Source organism: Bos grunniens, chromosome X (assembly GCF_055505025.1).
Source record: "Bos grunniens cultivar Pamir isolate PY7600 chromosome X, Bosgru_T2T1.0, whole genome shotgun sequence".
Lineage (NCBI taxonomy): Eukaryota > Metazoa > Chordata > Mammalia > Artiodactyla > Bovidae > Bos > Bos grunniens.
In genome coordinates this window covers 22449337-22466648 of record NC_141194.1, presented here as the reverse complement: position 1 = coordinate 22466648, position 17312 = coordinate 22449337, and the positions used below count along the sequence as shown (strand labels likewise).

The 17312-nt window shown below is 36.2% G+C and overlaps 1 long non-coding RNA gene across 6 annotated transcripts in view; it reads right to left on the bottom strand.

Annotated features, from left to right (window-relative positions):
- Nucleotides 1-7706: 7706 nt before the first annotated feature.
- Nucleotides 7707-17312, bottom strand: part of LOC147339927 (uncharacterized) — a 550381-nt gene continuing 540775 nt past the window's right edge. For all 6 annotated transcript variants that reach the window (XR_015158508.1, XR_015158507.1, XR_015158509.1 and 3 more), the window contains one exon: nucleotides 7707-11068. This is a non-coding gene — a long non-coding RNA (uncharacterized LOC147339927). The remainder of the gene's footprint in view (nucleotides 11069-17312) is intronic.

Sequence of the window (17312 nt, the reverse complement as noted above, 5' to 3'; positions counted from 1 at the left end):
TTTAAAAATATTTGATTAGTGTTTATGAACCTAAAAATAGTTTTATTCAAAAGTTATTTTCCAAAATAATTTCTGAAAAATCATGTATGTTACACCCTTTTAAACAATTTCTGTATTCATATTCTGAATATAAAACTTAATGGTGATAAGTATTCTGGTTACGTGTCCATATACTTCTGTCAGGTTTTAACTATATATGTTTTTAATACTGTATCACTTGTATTTCTCTAAAGAATATATTTTTCCAATGTATCTTCCTTTCTATTAAAAAATAATTCGTGGGACTTCCCTCGTGGTCCAGCGATTAAGATTTCACACTTTCATTGCAGGGGCTGTGGGTTCAATCCCTGGTCGGGAAACTGAGACCCCACATGCTGCAGGGTGCAGTCAAAACAAACAAACCAAAAAAAAATTTCCAAAACAAAAAAAAACTTGCACCTTCCTCAAAATTGCATTTGATGACTGACAAACTAAGTTGTTGACATCTTCTAATGTCTCTTTACTCTAGACTTTAATCATTTTAATTGAGAAAAGTGTATCTGTACAGGTGCCAAGGTACCTGGTAAACTGCACAATCCTACTAAATGGCAGACATTCTTAGGCCTATTTTTCATATTGAAAGGTGTTAATATATAATTCCAAATATTTTATTTTTTCTCCCATACTGAGTAACTTTTGTGAACAAATACTGTCCCAGGGCAAAACTTAACAAATAAGTTGCTTTTTTTTTTTTTTTTTTTTGCACATTCATTTAAAAAAAAATTTATTTGACTCTGCCGGGTCTTTGTTTCAGCACATAGAATCTTCATTGTTCAGTTGCAGCTTGTGGTATAGATGGTGTTTTTAAAGTATTTCATTGGATTGAGATGCTACACAATCATGTTCTTTCAACTTCTCTCCTTTTCAGGACAATATAAGTTTTTTCAATTAGAAATATGAGTGCCATCAAAACGCTCTTCCAAAACACCTAGATTTCTAGGCACAACTATAAAATTTCAAAATAAGATGTTGTAATTCTTTTTTTTTTTCCTTAACTTTTATTTATTTTTTAAATATAAATTTATTTATTTTAATTGGAGGCTAATTACTTTACAATATTTTATTGGTTTTGCCATACATTGACATGAATCCACCATGGGTGTACATGTGTTCTCCATCCTGAACCCCCCTCCCACCTCCCTCCCCATCTCATCCCTCTGGGTGATCCCAGTGCACCAGCCCCAAGCACCCTGTATCATGCATCAAACCTGGACTGGCGATTCATTTCACATATGATAATATACATGTTTCAATGCCATTCTCCCAAATCATCCCACCCTCGCCTTCTCCCACAGAGTCCAAAAGACTGTTCTATACATCTGTGTCTCTTTTGCTGTTTCGCATACAGAGTTATCGTTACCATCTTTCTAAATTCCATATATATGCGTTAGTATACTGTATTGGTGTTTTTCTTTCTGGCTTACTTCACTCTGTATAATAGGCTCAAGTTTCATCCAAGTCATTAAAATTGATTCAAATGTATTCTTTTTTAATGGGTGAGTAATATTCCATTGTGTATATGTACCACTGCTTTCTTATCCATTCTTCTTTCTCAAGATTGCTTTGGCTATTCGAGGTTTTTTTTTGTATTTCCACACAAATTGTGAAATTATTTGTTCTAGTTCTGTGAAAAATACTGTTGGTAGCTTGATAGGGATTGCATTGAATCTATAGATTGCTTTGGGTAGCATACTCATTCACTATATTGATTCTTCTTATGTGTGAACATGGTATATTTCTCCATCTATTTGTGTCCTCTTTGATTTCTTTCATCAGTGTTTTATAGTTTTCTATATATAGGTCTTTAGTTTTTTTAGGTAGATATATATTCCTATTTTTATTCTTTTCATTTCAATGGTGAATGGAATTTCTTCCTTAATTTCTCTTTCTGTTTTCTCATTGTTAGTGTATAGGAATGCAAGGGATTTTTGTGTGTTGATTTTATATCCTGCAACCTTACTATATTCATTGATTAGCTCTAGTAATTTTCTGGTGGAGTCTTTAGGGTTTTCTATGTAGAGGACCATGTCATCTGCAAACAGTGAGAGTTTTACTTCTTCTTTTCCAATCTGGATTCCTTTTATTTCTTTTTCTGCTCTGATTGCTGTGGCTAAAACTTCCAAAACTATGTTGAATAGTAGTGGTAAGAGTGGGCACCCTTGTATTGTTCCTGACTTTAGGGGAAATGCTTTCAATTTTTCACCACTGAGGATAATGTTTGTTGTGGGTTTGTCATATATAGCTTTTATTATGTTGAGGTATGTTCTTTCTAGTCCTGCTTTCTGGAGGGTTTTTATCATAAATGGATGTTGAATTTTGTCAAAGGCTTTCTCTGCATCTATTGAGATAATCATATGGTTTTTATTTTTCAATTTGTTAATGTGGTATATTATGTTGATTGATTTGTGGATATTGAAGAATCCTTGCATCCCTGGGGTAAAGCCCACTTGGTCATGATGTATGATCTTTCTAATATGTTGTTGGATTCTGTTTGCTAGAATTTTGTTAAGGACTTTTGCATCTATGTTCATCAGTGATATTGGCCTGTAGTTTTCTTTTTTTGTAACATCTTTGTCTGGTTTTGGGATTAGGGTGATGGTGGCCTCATAGAATGAGTTTGGAAGTTTACTTCCTCTGCACTTTTCTGGAAGAGTTTGAGTAGGATAGGTGTTAGCTCTTCTCTACATTTTTGGTAGAATCAGCTGTGAAGCCCTCTGGTCCTGGACTTTTGTTTGCTGGAAGATTTCTGATTACAGTTTCAATTTCCGTGCTTGTGATGGGTCTGTTAAGATTTTCTATTTCTTCCTGGTTCAGTTCTGGAAAGTTGTACATTTCTAAGAATTTGTCCATTTATTCCAAGATTTCATTTTATTGGCATATAGTTGCTGATAGTAGTCTCTTATGATCCTTTGTATCTCTGTGTTGTCTGTTGTGATCTCTCCATTTTCATTTCTAATTTTGTGATTTGATTTTTCTCCTTTTGTTTCTTGATGAGTCTGGCTAATGGTTTGCCAATTTTATTTATCTTCTCAAAGAACCAGCTTTTGGCTTTGTTGATTTTTGCTATGGTCTCTTTTGTTTCTTTTGCATTTATTTCTGCCCTAATTTTTAAGATTTCTTTCCTTGTACTAACCCTGGGGTTCTTCATTTCTTCCTTTTCTAGTTGCTTTAGGTGTAGAGTTAGGTTATTTATTTGACTTTTTTCTTGTTTCTTGAGGTAAGCCTGTATTGCTATGAACCTACCCCTTAGCACTGCTTTTACAGTGTCCCATAGGTTTTGGGTTGTTGTGTTTTCATTTTCATTCATTTATGTGCATATTTTGATTTCTTTTTTGATTTCTTCTGTGATTTATTGGTTATTCAGAAGCGTGTTGTTCAGCCTCCATATGTTGGAATTTTTTAATAGTTTTTCTCCTGTAATTGACATCTAATCTTACTGTATTGTGGTCAGAAAAGATGCTTGGAATGATTTCAATTTTTTTTGAATTTACCAAGGCTAGATTTATGGCCCAGGATGTGATCTATCCTGGAGAAGGTTCCATGCACACTTGAGAAAAAAGGTGAAATTCATTGTCTTGGGGTGAAATGTCCTATAGATATCAATTAGGTCTAACTGGTCTATTGTATCATTTAAAGTTTGTGTTTACTTGTTAATTTTCTGTTTAGTTTTTCTATCCATAGATGTAAGTGGGGTATTAAAGTCTCCCACTATTATTGTGTTATTGTTAATTTCCCCTTTCATACTTCTTAGCATTTGTCTTACATATTGTGATGCTCCTATGTTGGGTGCATATATATTTATAATTGTTATATCTTCTTCTTGAATTGATCCTTTGATCATTATGTATTGTCCTTCTTTGTCTCTTTTCACAGCCTTTGTTTTAAAGTCTATTTTATCTGATATGAGTATTGTGCTATTTGTGTTTTGGGAGTCCAGGTCTTTGCCTCATTAAGTAGGTTTATTTCTAGGTAGTTTATTCTTTTTGATGCAGTGGTAAATGGGATTGTTTCTTTAATTTCTCTTTCTCATGTTTCATTGTTAGTGTATGGAAATGCAACAGATTTCTTTGTATTAATTTTGTATCCTGCAGCTTTACTGAATTCATTGATGAACTATAGTAGTTCTCTTTTTTCCCAGTTGGTTGGCAATTTATTAAAGCAGTAAGTCTCAGGAGATTAGCACAGGAGATTAGCACACATAATATTATAAGACAAAATGTCAGTGTCACAAAACAAAGAAGTTAGTATGAATCAGAATGCATTTGAGCTTTTCAAGACATATATTTTATTATTGGAATATACTTACAGTATTAGTTTCTGTTGTACAACAAAGTGAATCAGCTATATGTATACCTAAATCCCCTCTCTTGAGCCTCCCTCCCACACCTCCCCCCACATCCCATTCCTCTAGGTCATCACAGGACCAAGTTGAGCTCCCTGTGCTTTATTGCAACTATACAGCACAGAACTCCCTGTGCTATACACTAGTGATCTGTTTTATATACAGTAGTGTATATATGTTAATGCTAATCTCCCAGTTTGTCCCACCCTCCCTTCCCCTTGTGTGCCCACATGTAAACTCTGTATGTCTACATTTATTCCTCCTTACATAGGTTCATCTGCACTATTTTTTTAGATTTCATATATATGCATTAATATATGATATTTTTCTCTTTCTGACTTCACTCTATATGACAGATGCTAGGTCCATCCACATCATTATTTACCTTCCTTGTTATGGGTGAGTAATATTCCCTTGTGCATGTGTATGTATATGTGTGTGTGTGTCCACATCTTCTTTATCCACTCATCTGTTGATGGACATTGAGGTTGCTTCCATGTCCTTGCTATTGTAAATAGTGCTTCAATGAACATTGGAGTACATGTGTCTTTTTGAATTCTGGTTTTCTCAGGGTATATGCCCCTGGTGGTATTTCTAGATCATATGGTAGTTCTATTTTTATTTTTTATTTCCATAGTGGCTGCACCCGGAGAAGGCAATGGCACCCCACTCCAGTACTTTTGCCTGGAAAATCCTATGGATGGAGAAGCCTGGTGGGCTGCAGTCCATGGGGTCGCTAAGAGTCGGATACGACTGAGCGACTTGACTTTCACTTTTCACTTTCATGCATTGGAGAAGGAAATGGCAACTCACTCCAGTGTTCTTGCCTGGAGAATCCCAGGGACGGGGGAGCCTTGTGGGCTGCCATCTATGGGGTCGCACAGAGTCGGACACGACTGAAGCGACTTAGCAGCAGCAGTGGCTGCACCAAGTTACATTCCCACCAACAGTACAAGATGGTTCCCTTTTATCCACACACTCTCTGGTATTTATTGTTTATAGATTTTTTGATGATGGCCATTCTGACTGGTGTGAGGTGATACCTTATTGTAGTTTTGATTTGCATTTCTTTATTAGTGATGTTGAGCATGTTTTTATGTGTTTGGCCATCTGTACATCTTCTTTGGAGAAATGTCTATTTAAAAGGTCTTCTGCCCAGTTTTTGATTGGGTCATTTGGTATGAGCTGCATGAGCTGCTTGTATATTTTGGAGATTAATCCTTTGTCAGTTGCTTAATTTGCAAATATTTTCTCCCATTCTGAGGGTTGTCTTTTTGTCTTTTTTAGGTTTTCTTTGCTGTGCAAAAAGCTTTTCAGTTTAACTAGGTTCCGTTTGTTGCCCTAGTGGTTTTCTGGTAACATCTTTAGGATCTTCTATGTATAGTATCACATCATCTGCAAACAGTGACAGTTTTACTTGCTTTCCAATTTAGAGTCCCTTTAGTCCTTTCTTTGCTGATTGCTGTAGTTGGGACTTCCAAAACTATGTTGAATAAGAGTGGTGAGAGTGGACATCCTTGTCTTGTTCCTGATCTTAGAGCAAATACTTTCAACTTTTCACCATTGTGGATGATGCTAGCTGTAAGTTTGTCATATGTGGCCTTTATTATGTTGAGGTATGTTCCCTCTAAGCTCACTTTCTGGAGAGTTTTTATTGTAAATGGGTGTTGAATTTTGTTGAAAGCTTTTTCTGCATCTATTGACATAATCATAAGGTTTTCTTCAATTTGTTGATGTTATATATCACACTGATTGATTTGCAGATATTGAAAAATCCTTGCATCTCTGGAATAAATCCCACTTGATTATGGCGTATGATCCTTTTAATGTAATATTGTTGGATTCAGTTTGCTAGTATTTTGAGGATTTTTGCATCTTTGTTCATCAGTGATATTGGCCTGTAATTTTGTTTTTTCGTAGTATCTTTTTCTGGTTTGGGTATCAGGGCTATGGTAGCCTTGTAGAATGAGTTTGGGAATATTCCTTCCTCTGCAATTTTTTGAAACAGTTTCAGGTGTTAATTCTTCTGTAAATGTTTGATATAATAATAATTCATCTATGAAGCCATCTCTTCCTGAAATTTTGTTTGTTGGGAGGTTTTAAGTCACAGTTTCAATGTCAGTACTTGGTCTGTTCCTATTTTCTATTTCTTCTGGTTCATTCTTGGGAGATTGTGCTTTTCTAAGAATTTGTCCATTTCTTCTAAATTGTCCATTTTATTGGCATATAGTTGCTTGTAGTAGTCTCTTATGATCCTTTGTATTTCTCTGGTGTCTGTTGTAACTTCTCCTTTTCCATTTCCGATTTTATTGATTTGAGCTCTCTCCCTCTTTTTCTTGATGAGTCTGGCTAAAGGCTTATCAATTTTGGTTATATTTTCAAAGAATTAAATTTTAGTTTCATTGATCTTTTTTCTATTCTGTTCTTCATCTCTATTTCATTTATTTTTGCCAGTGAGTACTCCCCAGAGCTGCTTCTGCCAGTGTCCTAGTCCACATAATGAGCCACACCCATCCCCTCCCTCCACAGGAGACCTTCTGATACCTGCAGATAAGTCTGGCCCAGTCTCTTAGGAGGTTATTGCTTTCACCTCTGGGTCCCAGTGCACACCAGACCCTGTGTGCTCCCTTCAAGAGTGGAATTCCTGTAGTGAAACTCCATTGGCCTTCAGAGCCATATTCTCCGGGTATTCCTCCTCCCATTGCCAGACCCCCCCAGGCTGGGGAGCCTGACGTGGGGTTCAGAACTTTCACTGCTGTGGGGGAACCTCTGTGGTATAATCATTTTCTAGTTTGTGGGTTGCCTACCAGGCACGTGGGCTCCCTAGGTGGCTCAGTGGTTAAAAAAAAAAAAAAATCTGCCTGCAGTGCAGGAGACCTGGGTTTGATCCCTAGATCATGAGGATCCCCTGAGAAGGGAGAAGAAAATGGCAGCCCACTCCAGTATTCTTGCCTGGAGAGCTCTATGGACAGAGGAGCCTAGTGGGCTACAGTCCATGGAGTCACAAAGGGTTGGGCATGACTGAGCAACTAACAGTTTTACTTTTTACCTGGCCTATATGGGACTTAAGTTTATCACGATTGCATCCCTCCTTCCATCTCATTGTGACTTCTTTGTCTTTGGATGTAGGGTATGATTTTTGGTAGGTTCTAGCATTTTGTTTTATTTTTGTCACTGGTTATTTAGAAGGTAGTTGTTATTTTGGTGTTTGCATAAGAAGAGGTGAGCTCATGTCCTTCTACTCTGTCATCTTACCTCTGGACTGGAACTACTGGAACTTGAATTGACTGCTGATAGGAGCATAAAACAGTACAACCACGTAGGAAAACTGTTTAGAAGGTTTATAGAAAGTTACAAATACACATACCATATGATCTAACCATTCCACTTTTAGAAGAGAAATTAAATATACATATAAAGACTTAAACATTAATGTTCATAACAGCTTTTAACTGTATCACCCTCAGACTGGAAATAATCCAAATCTCCTTTACTAGGTGAGTGAATAAACAAATTGGGACGTATCACCCAATAGAATAGTACTCAACAATAAAAAGCAGTAAACATTCAGATATGTTGATGATTTTCAAAATATTTATGATGAGTTAGAAGAAGTAGACCAAAAATAGTACTCTGATTCCATTTATAGAAAAATTCTGGAAAAGGCAAACTTATCTACAATGACAGAAAGCAGATCAGTACTTGCCTGGCAATGAGGGCATAGGAAGTGAGGGGCAGAAGGGAGGAAGTACAAAGAAACATTAAGTAACTTTTAGAGGTGATGTTCATTATCTTATTTATGGTGATGGTTTTATAGGCATATACTTATATCAAAACTCATTCAAATTTTATAATTTAAATATGTCATGTTTGTTGTATGCTAAGTTATACCACAGCAAAGGTATTGAAACTGCAGATTTAGTCATCAAAGGTACTGGAAAGATAGGTGATTTCTGAGGCCAAAATAACAAATGAATTTACTTCATACATTTGGTTACAGAAACATAAGAATGTGTACATCTGAAAATACACTTGCAAAAGAGTTGAAGGTTATTAGCAGTGTGATCAGAAGTATTTGAGATATTTATTTCACACAGTGTGTTAAGGTCTATAACATAAGAAAAGTGTTTAAAGTATGTAAATCTGATAAAAATGTATAAGTGTGCAAATCAGTAGAAATAAAGCAGAAATCATCAATAAGCATATTTTAAAACTGTACATTAATAGTTTTAAAAATCCATACATAAAAAATAAATCATTTCTCAAAACTGTCAAACATATAGAAAACAATGTTAATACCAAATCTTGTCTCCACAAAGAATACTTGGTTGCTCCCACATATTGTGAGGAAATTAGGGCAAACTCCTAAGCTCCAATTGTCAATATATTCAAAATCCTTAAAACAGGTCCTGATCAGCAACTCTAGTTCTATAAAATTACTAAAATAAAGTCATATGAATATGTCAAGGTACAAAGATTTAATAACAAATACATGCTGTTAATATTAGGAAACAAGTTATATATCCAAAAGTAAAAGATTGATTGGGACATCTGTGGTGCTTCTCTGATCTCGTTGTGACCCATAAGATGGAATACATTGCTGCCTTGTGTTTCTTGATCCTCAAATAATAGCAAAATGTTTGGAGTGCAAGTTTTGAATACAGACAATCTGTGACATCACTTACTACTTTCAATCTTCATTATGAGGCATCAGTTGGTTAGCATACCCAAGTCTCAGTTGCTCATTATGTAAAGATAGTGATAATTACAGCACTTATCTACAGGCTTCTACTGAATATTATATTTAAGATAATTGGTAGAATATTTGTAGTCTACTGCCTGGCCCTAGTAGGGATCATGAATGTCACCTATTATCATCAAGTGAAAATGCTTAAAACAATATTGTTTATTTTCATTAAAAAAGTATACACATATATTAACAGTAGTTAACTCTGAGTCTTGGACTTACACATAATTGTCATATTCTTCTTTCCTCTGTTACTCAATTTTACAATAAACAAAGTAATTTTTAACATCTATGTATTTTCAAATTTGCTACATTTATAAATAGAATTCAGTAGTAAATATAAAATTTCTTGATATTTCAAACATTTAACTTGAAAATGCATTTAATTGAAAAATTATCTTATTTCATTAAAGAGATAAATTAGTGGTTAATGAATGCAGTAAAAAAAAAGAAGCCATATTTATTAAATTCTCCAAAAGACTAAGTCACCTTCTTAAAGTTGTGAATTTTCATTCAATATGGTATTGTGAGTTGACTTTAATATATAGTAAGCAAACCATATTTCCTCTGAAGTTGTATAGTTTCCTGAGATAATTTGGAAAGATCAAGATCCAGTTGCCAATGTTGTTGTCTCCTTTTTAGTGAAATAGGCATAATGAATCATCTTAACTGCCACCACAGGATTCTTTTGACTCTCATATAATAAAATATGGAGAAAGGTCCTGATAAAAGAAATATCCTATGGAAATATAAAATATTTTTATTTTAGAAATCATCAAATATTTGTTTCACATTCTTTTAATAAGTTGAAAGCATACTAAAAATTATTAATCAATAACCCTATCTGGTAAATAGTAGCTTCAATAACAAAGATAAAAGCATACAATGAGTAAAAGTGAATGGAAGTATATTTCCTTCGCATGCAAGTTCGACATCCAGACTGGAGGTGTGGCTTAATGCCAACAAGATATTCAGTGGTGAAGGTGCTGTCAACATTGGTGCTTTGCCATCCCCTAGTATACAGCCCTCCTCTGCATGCTCATAGCTGTCCCCTGCCTCGATTGGCTTCTAGCTTATGTGAAGAGGAGATAGAGGAATCCAGATGAAGCAAAAATTGCTTGTGCTCATATTTTATTAGCAAGAATTTAGTTGAGCGACCACATGTAACTACAAAGGAGACTGGGTACTGTGGTCCCCAGTTGGGTTGCCCTGAGTAACCAGGGAGAAAAGTACAATAGATTTAGAAGGCACAAGTAACAGTCAAATGTACACCCTACACAAGACATCTGGTCACTTGGAACCACTTGATGTAGCAATAATACTTGAAGTAATTTCCTAGATTTCATGATTAAATTTGCTTTGTATCAAAGTCATGTTGTTTATCTCTTTCTATGTGTTCACTTCAGTTTAGTTCAGTCGCTCAGTCGTGTCCAACTCTTTGCAACCCCATGAATCGCAGCACACCAGGCCTCCCTGTCCATCACCAACTCCCGGAGTTCACTCAGACTCACGTCCATCAAGTCGGTGATGCCATCCAGCCATCTCATCCTCTGTCGTCCCCTTCTCCTCCTGCCTCCAATCCCTCCCAGCATCAGAGTCTTTTTCAATGAGTCAACTCTTCACATGAGGTGGCCAAAGTACTGGAGTTTCAGCTTTAGCATCATTCCTTCCAAAGAAATCCCAGGGCTGATCTCCTTCAGAATGGACTAGTTGGATCTCTTTGCAGTAGGTGTTCTTTATTCTAAAAACTATACTTTAGTATAAGACAAAAAGAACAGTTGTGGCAAGTTTTCTGCATTGTACAGGGATTTCATCTCTTCTAGTCACAAAAGAACTCTGCTTCATCATCAGATGTCTTGCTTGTCAATAGCTCCCTGTGTGAAACTTCACAAGAGCTATAGAAGTAGTTAATGTTTGAAGTTAGGTAACTTTGATGGTGTCTGTAAGGAATAGTGGGGAAAAAAAGAGAGAGGAGAGTGTTTGAACTGTTTCAGAGAAAAACATATTTTGTACAGAAAGCCTGTAATACAACTTAAAGATTTGGCAAAATGCCCACAAGGTAGCTTAATATGCTTTAGTAATGGGAGGTTGCTTTAATACTGCTCATGAGGAAGCAATTCCTTTGTTAAAGGGCTTTCCAAGTGAATGAGTATGCCCTGTGCTTACCTTCAGAGGCCTTCCATTCCTCTAGAACTCATGTTAATTGCTTAATGCATGCCTGGAGACAGACATAACCTTGATTTCCCAAAAAAAACAACTTCACCTTTGATTTGAAAAATGGACTTAATAGGTCAACCCATTAAGCCTTTCCTTGTTGTTTGGTAATATTGCCAGGATTAGGAATAACCTCACACTACTGAAAATTCCATCTGTTTCAAGAAGCATGTGGTTTGCAACAGAAGGTCTTCAATCTAATTTCAAAATGTCCATGGCTGCTATAAATTACTTTGGGCAGAAAGGTGGTAGCAGACAAAGTTCCTGTGAAATACATAATTTTAAATGTCATGGAGGGAATCAATAATCAAGGTTTGTGACATAAAGTTTTTTTTAGCAGATACAAGAATGAGAAAAGGCTCTATAAATTCCCTAAGGTCTTCTCTCTGAGCCCCAAAAAGGAATTAATAGTAAGTGAACTGGATGACAGACCCGAAAAGATTACAATAATTCCTTCATGATTTGAAGTATGAAAAATAATGGGAAGTTGTAAGACTGTGTCAGAGTCATTAAGCAACTCTTTCAGAAATTGTGAAAAAGAAGGATGGCAGGAAGTCATCATATTGAGAAAGCAGATGTACTTTTCTGAAAGTAAGTCTTTTACAAAAATATAACATTCAAAAAAAAGACACAAGAAAACATTGGGAGGTGTTACATAGGTCTATTACCTTGACTGGTGATGGTATCACAAGTGTTTCAGTTCAGTTCAGTTCTGTCACTCAGTCGTGTCTGACTCTTTGCAGCCCCATGGACTGCAGCACACCAGCCTTCCCTGTCCATCACCAACTCCTGGAGTTTGCTCAAACTCATGTCCATCTAGTCAGTGATGCCATCCAACCATCTCATCCTCTGTCTTCCCCTTATCCTCCTGCCTTCAGTCTTTCCCAGCATCAGGGTCTTTTCCAAGGAGTCAGTTCTTTGCATCAGGTGGCCAAAATATTGGAGTTTCAGCTTCATATCAGTCCTTCCAATGAATATTCAGGACTGATTTCCTTTAGGATGGACTGGTTTGATTTCTTTGCAGTTCAAGGGACTCTCAAGAGTTTTCTCCAACCCCACAGTTCAAAAGCATCAATTCTTCTGCACTCAGCTTTCTTTATAGTCCAACTGTGACATCCATACACAACTACTGGAAAAACAGTAGTTTTGACTAGACGGACCTTTGTTGGCAAAGTAACGTCTCTGCTTTTTAATATGCTGTCTAGGTTGGTCATGGCTTTTCTTCCAAACAAGTATTTCCCTATGTCCAGACTTGTGTGTATTGAATTATACACATGAAGTATGTGTAGTTTGTACATCAATTATACTTCAGTATGCTATTGAAAATGTAAGATGTGCAGAAAAGTGCCCAAAACTTAATGGAACAGCATGGTACATTTTCAGAGAGTAAATACCTACATATACCCACCAATCTGATAAAAAAATATAGCATTACCAATACCTTTGAGGCCCCACTCATGCTCACTTCCACTAAGTACCATCATGAAGTAACCATCCTGATTTCTAACACTTATATTAGTGTCGCCTTGTCTTGGACTTTATATAAATGTAATTATATGCTGTATACTCTGCCCAGTTATTTTTAAAAACTTTTTTTTATATTGTAGTAAGTTAACAATGTTGTGATATTTTCAGGTGGACAGCAAAGGGACTCAGCTATACATATACCTGTATCCATTCTCCCCCAGATTTCCCCCCCCATCTTGTCACATAACATTGACCAGGGTTCTATGTGCTATACAGTAGGACCTTGTTGGTTATCCATTGTAAATATAGTGGTGTGTACATGTCCATCCCAAACTCCCTATCCCTTCCACCTATCCTTCCCACTATCCTTCCCCCCAGCAACCATAAGTTTGTTCTCTAAGTCTATTTTGTAAATAAGTTCATTTGTACCATTTCTTTTTAGATTCCACATATAAGGGATGTAATACAATATTTTTCCTTTTCTAACTTCACTCAGCATTACTATCTCTAGGTCCATCCATGTTGCCACAGATGGCATTATTTCATTCTTTTTAATGGCTAGTAATATTTTTTGTATATATGTACCGCATCTTCTTTATCCATTCCTCTGTCAATCAACACATAGGTTGCTTCCATGTCTTTTGCTTGGCTTCTTTTGTTGAATATTATGTTGATGCTCATCTGTGTTATGGAACATGGCAGTAATTTAATCCTTCTCATTGCCATATAGAGTTCAGTTGTGAATATTCCTCATTTTGTTTATTCTCTAGAGTTGATATGCATTTAGATTGCTTCCAATTTGGAGATCATATGAATAATACTTCTCTGAATGCCTTTGTATACATCTTTTGATGGATGTACCTACAAACATTAGAGTTATATACTTAGTAGCTGAGTTCCTGTGTCACAGAGTGTACCTGTGTTCAGATTTAGAAGCTACTGCCAAGGAGATTTGCAAAGCAGTTATGCCAAAGTAAACTCCCACTGGCAGGATACGAAGGTTCCAGTTACTCTACAGCCTCAACAATCCTTTAAATTGTCAGGCATTTTAGTTTTCTGCATTCTGATTTCCATAGGCTTATAACTCCTGTTATAAGCCTGTTAAAAAGCCTGCTTACAGGCTTTTTCCTGTAAACTTGCATTTAAAGATATAATAATAGATATTATTTATTTATAAATGTATATTTAAATATGATTTAAACATAAGGACATAAGAATAGGTTAATCTGTATATGATTTAGGGGCAGTAAATTAATTGTATAAATATCAATCATTGCAAATTTCACACGGTTCACGTGTATATAGAGAGAGTGCAAAAGTGAGAGAGAGAAATCTAAATATACACATATTTTCCTCTCTCTCTTTTGATATATAGGAATAAAGATTGATTTTGGTTGGTGACTTATTTATATACTTTATCTTAATAGCAATTTGTTTTAGTAAACATTTAATGACTTTCATTATCCTTTATTTAGGAGCCAAATGAAACATTTTCTACATTTACAATCCAATGATTGGTTATATCATAAAATAAAATCATTGAGAAAAACAGTTTAAATTAATAACACATGCTGGGTCTCTATCACAAAGTTTGATTCAAGAAGTTTATTTTCTTTTTCATTTAAGGAGTTGGATCATTATGCTGCAACTAATGGGAAATAAATACATTTTTAAAGTTTTGCAATAATGATCTCACACTGCTGCATTATTCTTAATTATAAAATGTTACAGTTGATTTCATTCAGTGTTTATCTATACAACAAGGGTTTAATTTTAAATAGATGTAAACCCTTCATTAAAGCTCAAAAAATTCAGCTTATTCCCATTGTTCAGCAATTATATAAAGTCTGTCATTTAAGACCCACAGGTATACTGCTAAAGAAGTAATTGATATAAAAAAAAAAATGTCCTTTATTTTACTATAGGGCTTCCCAGGTGGTGCTAGTGGTAAAGAATCCACCTGCCAATGCAGGAGACATAAGAGACACTTGTTCAATCCCTGGATTGGGAAGATCCCCTGGAGGAAGGCATGGCAACCCACTCAAGTATTCTTCCTGGAGAATTCCATGGACAGAGGAGCCTGGCAGGCTATAGTCCATAGGGTCACACAGAGTCGGACATGATTAAAGTGACTTAGCATGCATATTTCACTATATTGAGCCTTCCTAGAGGGAAGGGAAAGTGTTAGTGTTAGTTGCTCAGTCGTGTCTGACTCTTTGCAACCCCATGGACTGGGGTCTGCCAGGCTCCTTTGTCCATGGAATTGTTCAGGCAAGAACAGTGGAGTGGGTTGCCATTCTCTTCTCCAGGGGATCTTCCCAACCCAGGGATTGAACCCAGTTCTCCTGCATGCAGGTGGATTCTTTATCATCTGAGCCATGAGGGAAGCCCCTGAGGGAAGAGCGATAGACATTAATTATCACTGTTTGCATATATCTAGAAAAGGATCTTAGAAATAATAACAAGGGCTTCTTGTGTTGTTTTTATTCTTTGTTATGATGTAGTCTGATAATAAGGTAGGCTAATCTATGCAGCCCTGAAAGGATCTAAGGTTAGAACCACTGAGTATGGAAAATGGACCCACAGATTAGTACCCAGTCATATTCATTTATCCTTTGAACAAATGGAGCAATTTGCCAGAAGTGCAATATTTTGTCTGCTTTGTCCAGATCTAAGCTCCAAAGTTCTTGGTGTAGACTTAGGTTTGGTCACCACTTTTCTCCTTGTATCATGTCTTTTTCCCTGTTGACATTGTAATTTCTGCCACTAAAGACAGAGTTTACTTTCTCTTTGACTTTGGGCTCAACCATGTGACTCGTTTTGGTCAGTATGTTTTAGTAGAGGTGATATAAACAGGCATGTAATCTACATCTTTGATAGGGCTTACACTCTTGCAGTTCTGCCATAATAATGAGAAGAGAATGGGTCTCAGAATGAACACATGTTAAGTAAAATGGGGCAAGGAACAATATCTAGCAGAACTTGCAATTTGAAACAGTGAAGAGAGATTACCCACTTAGCAATCAACCTGTATACCCATGAATGTGAAAATAAATGCCTGTGGTTGCATGACACCAAGTTGTCTAGGAAGCATTGTTGTAGCAGTAAATAAGTGATACAATTCTTAAAGGCAGGTACCATGTTGAATTCAAGTTTGTCCATAGTACCTATCCAAGTACATGTAGTAAGTAGTCTACAAAAGATTATGGAATGAATATATGAAAAGACCTATTTTCAAAAGCCCAATCTTTGAGTACTTTTCTTCTCAGTATTTTATTATGAAAAGTGAAAGATAAGTTGAAAGAATTGCATGGGGAACATCCATATACCCATCATCTGAATTTGCAAACTTAACATGAACTTTCAGATGGCATTTATAGTAATTAACTGAAACCAGTTAAACTAAAGAATCAAGTATCATCATTTGTTTGTTATATCAATATTTCAGAAAGGAAATAGATCAAGGCTAGTGTGCTGAAGGATCGCTGCTCCATATATCTCTATCAAGATTTTAGGGAGATTAATTGCAATGCCTAAGACAAACTCCATACCTGTTTCTCATATACATGATTCAGTTAAGTGTACAGATTGGTAAGGATAGTTTCTGTCATTCACTATCTGTCCCTGGCATAGTTTAAGAAATGCCCAAATTAATCATTTTAATGCAAGGAGGAGGGGATTCTCTTCAATGGAGTGGAACTGGGCTAGTCCAGCCTTTTCTGGGCTTCCCAGAAAGAGATTTAGGGTCTCTTTCTGGCCTGCACTAGAACTTAGCAGGGCTGTGATGAAGGGGAAAATGCTATTTACATTTCAGAGCTTACCACTTCACCCAATAGACAGATTTAGTAGTAAATACAGACCTTCACGTGTAGAAAGCAAATTAAATGACTATTAAGCTGGGGTTGGAGAAGGAAATGGCAATCCACTCCTGTACTCTTGCCTAGAAAATCCCATGGATGGAGGAGCCTGGTGGTCTGCAGTCCATAGGGTCACAAAGAGTTGGACATGACTGAACAACTTCACTTTCGCTTTTGCTTTCACTTTCACTTATGAAGCTGGGGCAGTACAATCCCTCAGCACTGTGTACATCTCTTCCATGCTATGTGTATTTGTCCTTATACTGTTGGAGCATAAAAAAACATGCATTTAACTCATACTAATTCAAATATGTACATTCAGGACAATTGAGGGATGAGAGAGAGAGAAAAAATATTGCCAGTGCTTCTGCTAGTAATTCTGTTCATCAGATGTTCCCCAGGTAAAAGGTACAGTGGGAGTTATAAAAATCACTGCAGTGGTGACTGCAGCCATGAAATTAAAAGACGCTTACTCCTTGGAAGGAAAGTTATGTCCAACCTGATAGCATATTCAAAAGCAGAGACATTACTTTGCCAACAAAGGTCCGGCTAGTCAAGGCTATGGTTTTTCCTGTGGTCACGTATGGATGTGAGAGTTGGACTGTGAAGAAGGCTGAGTATCAAAGAATTGATGCTTTTGAACTGT